The following is a 12,108-nucleotide window of genomic DNA, read 5'->3' on the forward strand; positions in this document are numbered from 1 at the left end:
ACTGGTGTGAGCTGATACCTCATTGTAGTTTTGATTTGCATTTCTCTAAAAATTACTGACGTTGAGCATCTTTTTATGTGTTTTTTGGATGTCTGTATGTCTTCTTTGGAGAAATGTCTATTTAGATCTTCTGTCCATTCTTTTGATTGGGTTGGGTTTTTTTTTGATATTGAGCTGCATGAGCTGTTTGTATATTTTGAAGATTAATCCCTTGTCAGTCGCATCGTTTGAAAATATTTTCTCCCATTTCCTGGGTTGTCTTTTTGTTTTTTTGATGGTTTCCTTTGCTGTGCAAAAGCTTTTAAGTTTAATTTGGTTCCATTTGTTTATTTTCGTTTTTATTTTCATTACTCTAGGAGGTGGATCTAAAAAAGATATTGCTACGATTTATGTCAAAGTGTGTTCTGCCTATGTTTTCGTCTAAGAGTTTTATAGTAGCCAGCCTTACATTTAAGTCTTTAATCCATTTTGAGTTTGTTTTTGTATGTGGTGTTAGAGAATGTTCTAATTTCATTCTTTTACATGTAGCTGTCCAGTTTTCCCAGTACCATTAAGAGACTGTCTTTTCTCCATTGTATATTCTTGCTTCCTTTGTCATAGATTAACTGACCATAGGTTTGTGGGTTTATTTCTGTGCTTTCTGTCCTGCTCCAGTGATCCATAAGTCTGTCTTTGTTCCGGTACCACACTGTCTTTGATTACTGTAGCTTTATACTATAGTCTGAAGTCAGGGAGCCTGATTCCTCCAGCCCCATTTTTCTTTCTCAGGAATGTGCATTTCAACTGAGAGCTTGTAGTTAAGGTTTGGCTAGAAAGAAATAGAGGCAATGAGAAGTATAATGTTCCATTCTTACCTACTGTATCATCTGACTCAACCATTTTCTTTTTGGTATGACTCTCTGGTGGGAAGTGGTCCTCAATTTTAGGCAAAATGACCTTTAATGAGACTATAAGAGGCTGTGTATGTAAAAGTGTTATGTTCCTGGACGGAACTAATCCTGCATATTTTTCCTTAGAGATGAAATGAGTGTCAGATTGGCAATGGAAGGTTCTATTATTACTGTACATATTAATGAAAGAGTAGAGAGATGGATTATATAGAAACATGACAAATGGTCATCAAGTTTCAGTGATGTCATAACTATAGTGTTGTCAAAACATTGTTAATATATCAATACATGATGCATGGTGTAAAGTGCACCTGAAAATGTTTTACCCCCTTCTGACAAAGTACAGTGGGGCCTCCAGCTCTCTATATCCATGGTTTGAAAACCCTGGTCAAAAATATTGGAAAAAAAAAAAAAAAACCTCCAGAAACTTCCAAAAGGCAAAACTTGAATTTGCCAGCTCCAGCAATTATTTATATTTACATAGTATTTACATTGATTAGGTATTATAAGTAACCTAGAGATGGTTTCAAGTACACTGGAGGATGAACGTTATATACGAACACTATGTCATCTTATCTACGGGACTTGACCGTGCCTAGATTTTTGTATCCTCGGAGGTCCTGGTACCAATCTTCCATGGATACTGAGAGACGATTGTAGCTTTCTTTTCTTCTCCTTCTATTCCTAATCATACTACTCCTTCTTCTGAGAAATACACCTAGTGAAATGCAAGGTTAAAGGAGAGATCATGGTCTTTGGAGTCGGACCTAAGTGTAAATCAGAATACCATGGTACATGGTCTTGGGGAAGATATTTAACCTGATGATGATTTTAACATAACAAATATGGGTATAAAATCATTCTCTGAGGGTTTGTACATAGATTAATTCAGTTCCTGTATGTAGATTTCTAATATGATGAGGTTCTTTTACTTCCCAGGCATTTATTTCCTAGCTCTATAAGCCTGCCCGAGGTCTATAACCTCAGTGTCTTCAAATATTATACTGAGGCTAATAATAATACCTACTTTTAAGGTTGTTTTAACATTTAAATAATATAGCCCAGGTAAAATGCAAAGTACAGTGCCTCTTCAGGGAAAGTAATACATGTTAGTTGTTATTATTATTATTGTATTACTACTTCTATTATTACTAGTAGTAGTGGAACTCCCTTCTCCTACATGCCTCATCCACAGTGTATAGTATACATGATCTTCCTTTTTGTGCTTGGCAAAATGAATGCATTGTAAAATTGATTGCTTAATGAATAGAAGAAAGGATTGCACTTGGCACCATTTAAGTGTCTAAAAATTTCAAAAGAATGTTTATGAGATACATTGCACTTTAATGAAAAGCCTGTGGTTGGAATGTGTTTTCTCCAGTGAATTGAATGTGTCACTGCAGCTGGTCTCCTACGTGAAAGCGGAAGATCTCAATGAGAACAAAGTAAGGGCAGGGCGTTCTGTGTGTCTGCAAAGGCGACCAGAGTAATTTAGGAATGGTTCTGTACCCACTGGGAGATTTCATACACTCATCACTTTCTTTTAGTCTGATATACGGGCAGTTCCTTCTGCTACTCTTATTCTTGGCTCCCTTGAATGATTGCTTTGCCAGAAATAAGGCCATGACTCAGGCTTGCCAGATGGGTCATGCTTTGCAGGCGCTCAGAAGAAGCCTGAGGCGTGTTTATGATACACGTCATGTCTGAGGTGAGTTAGAGATTTCCCTGGAATTTCGCAAAAGAAGCAAAGTCTGTAGGGGTATTCATCAATTGTTTGAAGAGGAAAAAAAATGTACAGCTTGCTTTTCATAATGTCAGATGACTGGACACAATGCAATGCCTGAAAATGTAGTACACTGGGTGAAGGAAATAAAAATGGAGAATTTAGCATGAAAATCCTTTTCTAATTCAAGAAAGAATACATTCAGAACTCCAAGGTTTCACATTTGGAAAGGAATCAGCCCTAAACTTTGGACCCTTCTATGTTATTTATTTATTTTGTAATTAAAAACTTGTTAACACAGTGAAACTTACATTGATTAATGAATAATAGCAGATGCCTTGCCTGGATTTTTTCCAGGCTTCTTAGGAACAGTAAGATTGGGAAGTGCAATATAAACCTTTTGATGGTATTTTGACAATACTGTGTCAGGCACATCATTGAAATAGCTGTCTGCATTTCAAAATCAATTTCATTCAATAGGAGTTATGAGGTTTTCTATTAACATTTTCCCTGAAGTTTTAAGACTGAAGAGCATTTCTGTGACCCACTTCTCTGAACTAGGATTTGAAATAAAGCAGTTGTGATGTCTCTGGGCACTGGGAAGGTATTCTTGGTCTCAGCCTCTCAAACTTCATCAGCTGAAGAGATAAGATGAGCAGTTAGGATGTCAATGCATAAAACAGAATTTTGTATCTGAAATCCAAACAGGCAAGTCAAAATACACTGTTGACACACTTGCTTCAAAAGTCCTGAAATGTAACTGAGATCACAAAAGGTGTGTTTTGAAATTACTTCTCAGTGGTGGATTTCATTATGTGGATGGAAAGCATGCAGTTGTATTGTTTGAAGGGTCTATAGATTTCAACTTGATAATACATGATAGCTTAAACTAGAATATTAAATATGAGTTCTTTGAAGATAGAAATCATCTCTTACTCATATGTATACACATATCACATAGCAAAATCCCTGATCAATAACAGACTCAAGACAAGTTTATTGAATTTTACTAAATTGAGTCACAGCACTTCACCACAAGGTAAAAAGAATACTAGATAGGAAATCTAAGGCAGTGACTCAAACTAGCGTGTACAAGAGTCTTCTCAAGAACTTGTAAAAATGCAGTTCCCTCTCTCTCCATCTCTCTCTCTCTCTCCAAACTACACACACACACACACACACACACACAATTTTCATTAGAACTACAATAATAATGCAAAAGCAAAATTCAGAGATTTTTTCAGTAATAAAGAGACAAGAAGGGGAAAAAAAAGAGATCGTAAAGAAAACTGTAGGCACTGAGAAGAAAAGTAGGTCATGTCTCGAGGCAAAGGAAATATTTTCATATCCATTTTATTTAGACTTGAATATAAGTAGTTGGTACGTATAAAGAAGAGGAAACTTCTAGTAAGCCCCCCTGTAACTAGTCATGCTACTTTTTTTTCTGGATGTTTCTCCCTAATTCAAAATATTGTTATAAAACAATTCCATTTTTCTGTTGCTGGAGAAATAGTTCCCATTTCAATTCCTTCTTAGAAGTCTTCCCTCTCAGTCACCAGGTAGAGCCAACCTTAGTGAATAATTTTAGCATGGAAAACGGAAGGTGGAGGGTTAATAGAGAAAGCTAGGAAGGGGTCACAACACAACACCCACTTTCCTAGCACCCTCCAGGACCCACAACATGACACATGCATTTTTGTAAAATAAATTATTATTGGAGTATAGTTGATTTTCAATGTTGTATTAGTTTCAGGTGTCCAGCAAAGTGAATCAGGTATACATATACATATATCTGTTCTTTTTCAGATTCTTTTCCCATATAGTCATTGCACAGTATTGAGTAGAGTTCCCTGTGTTATACAGTAGGTTCTTATTAGTTATCTATTTTATATATAGTAGTGGGTATATATCAGTCTCAATCTCCCAGTGTATCCCCCCCATCCTCTTTGGTAACCATAAGTTTGTTTTCTACATCTGTGAGTCTATTTCTGTTTTATAAATAAGTTCATTTTTGCCATTTTTTAGATTCCACATATAAGCTATATCATAGGATATTTGTCTTTTCTCACATGTATTTTTATACCTAGAATACAGCTTGGTCATGGGCTAAGATTATTTTGCAGAAACTAAACTTCCCAAGCTTTCTTTGGTTTTCCAGTTATGTGAATTAGCTACTTAGAACATGCCATGTTTACTTTCCAGATTTTGTATTCCTGTAGGGATTTACACTTCATTGTGATGATTGTGTGGTTTTAGAAATCCTTGTAAATCCTGTGATTACCAAATATGACATACCAGACCAGTCTGCTGTCAGTTGCTCCAAACTAGTCCTGAGATGTAGTTACTATTTAAAGTAACTGCTCATAGAATGTGAGTAAAAGTTGACTTTTGTTCACACGTTTCATGTGATGTAACTGTTAGTTCCAAACTCATCAAGTGAATAGCTCAGCCATATGTGTGCCTATGTTTAACAGCACATTTTATCATCAGTAATTTCCTTTTTTTATTAAAAATTTTCAGTTGTTAAAAAACTAGCATTCTCTAAATACTGGCTACATCTATATATTCCAGTTAACTGTACCATGGGAGTTCATTTCAGCTGCCTTCCTTTCTCTCATAGCTGATGCTACTTCATTATCAATCTTTCCTGATAAAACCAGTACGATCGCACTGAGGACAGATCCTAGACTGAACAGGGACATGAAACTAATGGAAAACCATGCCATTGCGTAGAGAAACATTTTTGGGTGAGCTTCCTCCTCAGGAGAGGATAATGTCTTTTAAATTAATTTGATATTTAATTAATCACTGAATGGAAGCTGTATTTAAAGTCTAAACATTGCAAAATTCAGCATCTATTTATATCCAATTAAGAATAAAAGAAATAGTATGTGGAAATAATCATTCCAAGGTATTTCAGAAAGGGTGTGAGCCATCTGAGACATGGGAGAAGAAAGGGCAGAGAGGATAAGGCAGATTATATCAGCTTACCGCTGTGTAAAGATTTCCCCGGTTCGGAATGAGGACAAGTTGAGTGGAACTTAATAGCAGAAACACAGCATATAGTATTTACTATGGTATGCATCAATAATTTAATGACCTTAACTTATAATAACCTATATACTCTTTTGGTTTTTAGGATTTATTTTTTCTTCACCAAATTCTGGTAACTATGTAAAACAATTCAGATATTTTTGTAGCTAGATCTCTGGACCAGCTGGACAATGACTCACCATTGAAATTCAAGATTTTATTATGGAAATTAGGAAGATGAGGCAAGCAGCATCCTTTGTGGTAGGCTTGGCTCAGTTGATGTGTGCTCTGTGTTGAATAAGAATTGAGAAAGCACTAGACTGGGAGTTAGGCAGTCTTTCTTCACCTTGGTGATGTATCCAACCAGGTTGAGATCATCTAGACCGGGGCTGGGTGGATATATTTTCTTCTATTTATGGAAGTCATTGATATTTCTCCTCTTTTAAGAGGTGGACTTGGGCAAATTAGGCAATTTCTGGCCATCAGTTTCCTCATATATAAAGTGAGCGTAATAGTGGTACCTAATTAATAGTGTTGAGGAAGGATTGATTGAATTAGTACATGTAAAGAGTTATAAATGGTTCTTGGCACATAATATGCAAAAGAACCATAGCAGGGCAGAATTCAGTGTCATCAAGAGCATAGCTCTCCTGGAGCTTGACTGTGTGAGTTCAAATTCAAGATCTCCCACATCCTAGTGGTGGATCCGGTTTCTCCAAGCCTCAGTTTTCTTGTGAAAACTGTGAAAAAGGAGATAGAAATAATATCTTTCTCATCAGGACATTTTGGGGGATTGACTGAGAATGTATATGTAAAACACTTAGGACAGCTTTGCAAAATGTAGCTATTTAATCATTATTAAATAATTATTAATTACGCATCTTAATTGCCTACATAAAATAGTTTTTGTTGTATTCAAGTAGTGTAATTTTGAAAGTCTGTTGATCATGTTTACTTATGAGGAAATTGGTTCAAAAGGAGAATTGGGGTTATTCAATAGAGAGAAACTGACGTCTTCAGAAAGTTTAAACAAAAACATCTACGAGGCATATTGTTATTACTATGTCATGACATTATAATGTTACACATTGTCTAAAAATAAAACCTCCTTCTGGAAAGAATATTCGATGATATGATATAGGAAGCATATCCCAGTTTCTGAAAGAACAGAGAATTCTATTTGCCATGTAAACATACCTCTTTCTCTACTTTCCCAACCTCCTTCTGTGGCCTCTTTTTTTTTTTTTTTAATAAAGAAAATGTTGGGGGTAGGAGTTTATTAATTAATTTATTTATTTTTGCTGTGTTAGGTCTTCGTTTCTGTGTGAGGGCTTTCTCTAGTTGTGGCAAGTGGGGGCCACTCTTCATCGCGGTGCGCGGGCCTCTCACTATCGCGGTCTCTCTTGTTGTGGAGCACAGGCTCCAGATGCGCAGGCTCAGTAGTTGTGGCTCATGGGCCTAGTTGCTCGGCGGCATGTGGGATCCTCCCAGACCAGGGCTCAAACCCGTGTCCCCTGCATTAGCAGGCAGATTCTCAACCACTGCGCCACTAGGGAAGCCCCCCTTTTGTGGCCTCTTAAAGGAATACAATAAGTTTGGGCTCCTGGGCATTCTTCCCTAACTCCTCTGTTTATTTTCCACTTTTGCTTTGCTGCTGTCCCCCACCCATACTTAGCAACAGCCACTTACCATTAGAGTCCTTAATCCAGGACCTGTTAGGAGAACATCCTTAATATCTATTAGTTCCTAGTGGCTTACTTCATAGGTAGCTTTATGCACATTTTGTACGTTTGGTCAGGCCTTCTCAAGGTACTTTATATCTTAAAAAGGAAATACGTTCCATTGCTAAACGATAATAATGGTGTCAAACAACAGTTTCCAATGGAGGGAGGGTGTATTCTTGCAACGTTTTTTGGAAGGCTTTTATTTTCCAAAGTATTAAGATGTAAAGCTCCTAACGGTATATGCATAATAAATATTTAGCTTGACTGTAAATAATAATGAATAATAATGTGTCCTATACCCTGTAGTTTTCCTCATGATGTTGTATGTCTCTTGTCCATCTGTTCTTCATTTTGTTTTGCTGATCCAGATGATTCTGTAGTACATGGGAGTGCAGAAATTTATAGATGGAGGAGAGTGCAAGGTAGCCCTGTTACATTAATCAGATTTTATGTTAGTTTCAAAATGAGAAGAGTGTTTTGAAAAGCCGAAAGGACTCTCTTCCTATAAAAAGACCAAATGGCTATTGAAAACCTTCTTTACCAGCTTTAAACCCATTTTTCTGGGAGCGGTTTTGATTCAGAGCATAAAGGGGAAGTTAATGACTTGGGGAAGGTTTTTGCTAATGCAGTGTGTCTGTGATAAAGCAGTGGGTTTACTGACAGGAGAAAATTGGGATGGGGGTCTTGAAAACTGATTCTCACTGTCATATATAGTATTCGACCTATTCATATTGGATGATAAATTATACCGCCTGGCTCTTTCTATGCTTTTTGCCTCATAGAATGCAAAATGGCCTACACCTGGTTTTTCAAAGCAGTAGTTAATTGAAAACTTGACATTAATACTAGCACACAAAATTAATTATGTTCATTTGGTCCTATGTTTTGACTTGTAGTTTTAGACACATAGGAATACATTAATGATGATGCCATTGTTGCAAATTACATACTAATCTCTTATTAGGAAGTGCATGTAAAGCACATCATTTGACAAATATGCTCAGTTTGCTTTGGGAGAAGACATTTTCACATGAGAGTGTTGCCCCAACACCTGAACTCTAATCCTGTTTACAAAATTATATTAGTTTGGGCAAACCATAAACTATTATTGAGCCACTGCTTTTTTTCTGTTCAATACTCTGAAGTTAATACATTTAATCACAACTAATAGGAAATGATGTGTCTTGAATGATATATACCTAATCAAAATGGTCTCATGAACTATTGTTTGATAACAATCTTTTAAATAATTTATTCCCCAAATTTGGTAATACTTTGGTATCACTGAAGCTATTTCTATTTTATTTATAGGAAAAAAAATAACGCTAACATGAAAAGTTCTTTAATCCTTTTTAAAAAGTCATAAATATTTTGTGCATATAACCTAATATTTTTAAAGAGAAAAAAAATTCATAACCCTAGATTTTGGACCAAAGCAACCTATTTTAAGCATGAGACTTGTATAAAAGTTATTAACATATGCATCCTTGAGACGATGTCATTCTACCTCAGAATATATGTATTTTTCCATACCAAAAAATAAAAAACATTTAAATTTCTTGTCAATTACATAACATATTTTCCCCCAAAACTTCAAGTGAAATTGGAAGAAATGTGTACTTTAGTTATCTTATAAGAAAACTTGTACTTTTTCTTGTGTTTATAATCAGTATTATCTTTTGTAACAGTTAGTGCTGCATTCGTACGGATTTTTAAAAATATGTCTAATTCTTACTGTAAGGATTTTATCTGCAAAAGATCAGAGTTTAAACTCTACGTCTCTTCACTTGCATGAGCTCCTTTCAGAACCCTGGCAGTAGCCCTAGCAACGCATTCATATGGTCTTATATTTTTACTAAAATTGACCAGAATAAGTCATTTCAGTTAAAATCACTTGAGATTATCGTGTCTTTACTCCATCCTCTGTGTCATGTGGCTTTGAAGTGGCCCTGCCCATTTCTGGAATCTGTCTAAGGGGAAGCTTGGGACACATTTTGTTTGGGTTTGGTAGGATATGTATTTGATCATCACTTTATGATTTGGCAATGACTTCTGTGCATAGTTAATTTATTGCTCACTATCCCCTTGTAGGAGTGATTTCCAGAAGTTCTATGCCAACTTGTCCAACATTGTGGCATAAGGGTATAAAGACAAAGGTCATATTGAGGTATGGACATCCTGTCCCATGGCACCGTGGTCTTGATTGGTGTGGGAAGTGAGGAAGGTACAAGGTACCAAATGTATCAAGCCAGTTGCTGATTTCTGTAAAAAAATTTTTTTTTCATTGACTGACACTCAGGTTAAAACAGTGTTCTTTCCTTCAGGCATATACTCAACTGTGTCCTCAAATCTTAGAACTAAATAATAACAATAGTAATAATTAAGAAAAATAAATAATAAGTTTCTATCAGCTGTGCTAAAAGACAATTTCAACTCTTTCTCTACTGAAACTCTTACAAAAGCATTATCATATGAAAAATTAGAGGTTTTGCCAAAAACTGTAGGGCAAAATGTATCATAAAACTGTGTCAGGAAGATAACTAAATTGAAAACAAATTTACATTATTTTTCTGGATTTTTTGATGTGTGTGGTATATGCCAGCTTTTGATATTTGTTACTTGTGTGACTTATTTTCCCATTCTAAATAAATCTTCATTTTCACACTGAAATTTAAATTTATAATTATATATATATTTTTAAATCCCTAAATTGTATAAGCTACAGACCTCATAAAACAGGATCCGCCTCACTTTATAAATTTAGTAATTAATTGATATCCCTCTTAGTTATGTTATGATTGAAAACATATCAACATATATATTTTGTTTATAAAAAATAAAATTAACATCTCTGATCTCACTGATAATTTATGACTGAAGAAATCTTAGTCAATGAATCCACACAGCTATAACACAAGACAAAAATCTTATTCTAATAACAAGGACTATTTACCAAGTCCTATTTTAGAAGATTCTGTAATGATATCATTTCTATTAAATTAGTGAGAAAACAGATGCACAGAGGGGATCCGTAGTCCTAACCACTGTACATACTACCTGTCAAAGTAACCTCTTTCATCTAGTAGCAGATCCTCAGATTTTAGACATGCTGAGAAGAATTTAACCAGCTTAGTATATGTTTTTTTTTCTTCCAAGTTTGGGTAATGGGATCACAGGAGGCAATTCAGAAACATCTAGGGGCCTTCTTTGGTGTACATGAAGCAGAGGTCTCCTCCGTATATGGGATCAGTTGCAGGATTTACACCCATATTTATATTTTGAAAATTCACCCAGATGATTCTGTTAGACCTTTAAGTGACAAGTAGAGTAAAAATATGATTGCAAGAATTGACTATGAAAACTGAAGAGAAATCAAGATGCTTTTTAGAGTGAATTGGCATTTTCTTTTCTACTAATTCCTCACTTTGGTGTCCCACAAACTGATGTGTTCCTAATAATTAGAAAGAGATGAACTTATACCTAACATTCTAGAGAAGGTATTCACACCACTTTAAACAGTCTTGGTTAGACAGCAAGTACACTATTCAAATAGTACCTGCACAACCTTTGAGACATAGATCAGGTTTTGAGATTTATAACTTTAAAGCAAGCAATACCATATAGTATTTTATTTGGGTATATGTATATATTTAAAAGAATTAAAAACTTGGAAAAATAATGAAATTCAGAGTGATGGTTATTTCTGTGATGGATATTGGGGAAGGATAGGAGAAAGGAAGTAAGAGGAAAGGTGGGTAGATGTGAACCACCAATAGTATATATGCCAGTTTGCTTTAGTTTTGGGTTAAATGATAGGTTCCTGAGTGTTCATTATTTCAGTAAACAATGAAATGAAACAAACAAATGAAATTGAAAGTTAAATTCAAACAAAACTAAAATCAATATCTTCTTTCTTTTTTTTATGGAGATATAGTTGATTTATAATGTTGTGTTTTAGGTGTATAGCACTAAAGACAAGGTTAGGTAGGCATACACATATATGATATAAATTATTCTGAAGAGCAGTATACATAGACCCATGACGACAGTGTGTTATGAACCTAGGGTTATTTTTGCGTACTTGGGATGCCTCTGATTTAGGCCATTTCCTGTCCCAGTGTGGGTGGATATTCTTACTTAGTATTTATCTCTATATTCTTTTTTCTTTTTTTTAACAGCCTTTTTGAGATTATTTAAGGTATACAACTTGATGCTTTTTTTAAATTAAAGTATAGTTGATTTACAGTGTTGTGCTAGTTTCAGGTGTACTGTACAATGATTCAGTTATATATACATACATATATATATATATATTTATATATTTTTTTCAGATTCTTTTCCCTAATAGGTTATTTCAAAATATTGAGTATAGTTCCTGTGCCATACAGTAGGTCCCTGTTGGTTATGTAATTTATATATAGTAGTGTGTATATGTTAATCCCAAACTCCTAATTTATCTCCCCCTTCCCTTTCCCACTTTGGTAACCATAAGTTTGCTTTCTATGTCTCTGGGTCTATTTCTGTTTTGTAAATAAGTTCATTTGTATCTTTTTTTTTTACTCCACATATAAGAAATATCATATGATCTCCCTATGTTCTTAGTGCTAATCCAGCCCTTAGATTCTTTTTAAAATTTATTTATTTATTTTATTTTTGGCACATTGGGTCTTCGTTGCTGTGCGTGGGCTTTCTTTAGTTGCAGTGAACGGGGGCTACTCTTTGTTACGGTGCACGGACT

This window comes from Stenella coeruleoalba (assembly GCF_951394435.1).
Source record: "Stenella coeruleoalba genome assembly, chromosome: 9".
NCBI classification, from domain to species: Eukaryota; Metazoa; Chordata; class Mammalia; order Artiodactyla; family Delphinidae; genus Stenella; species Stenella coeruleoalba.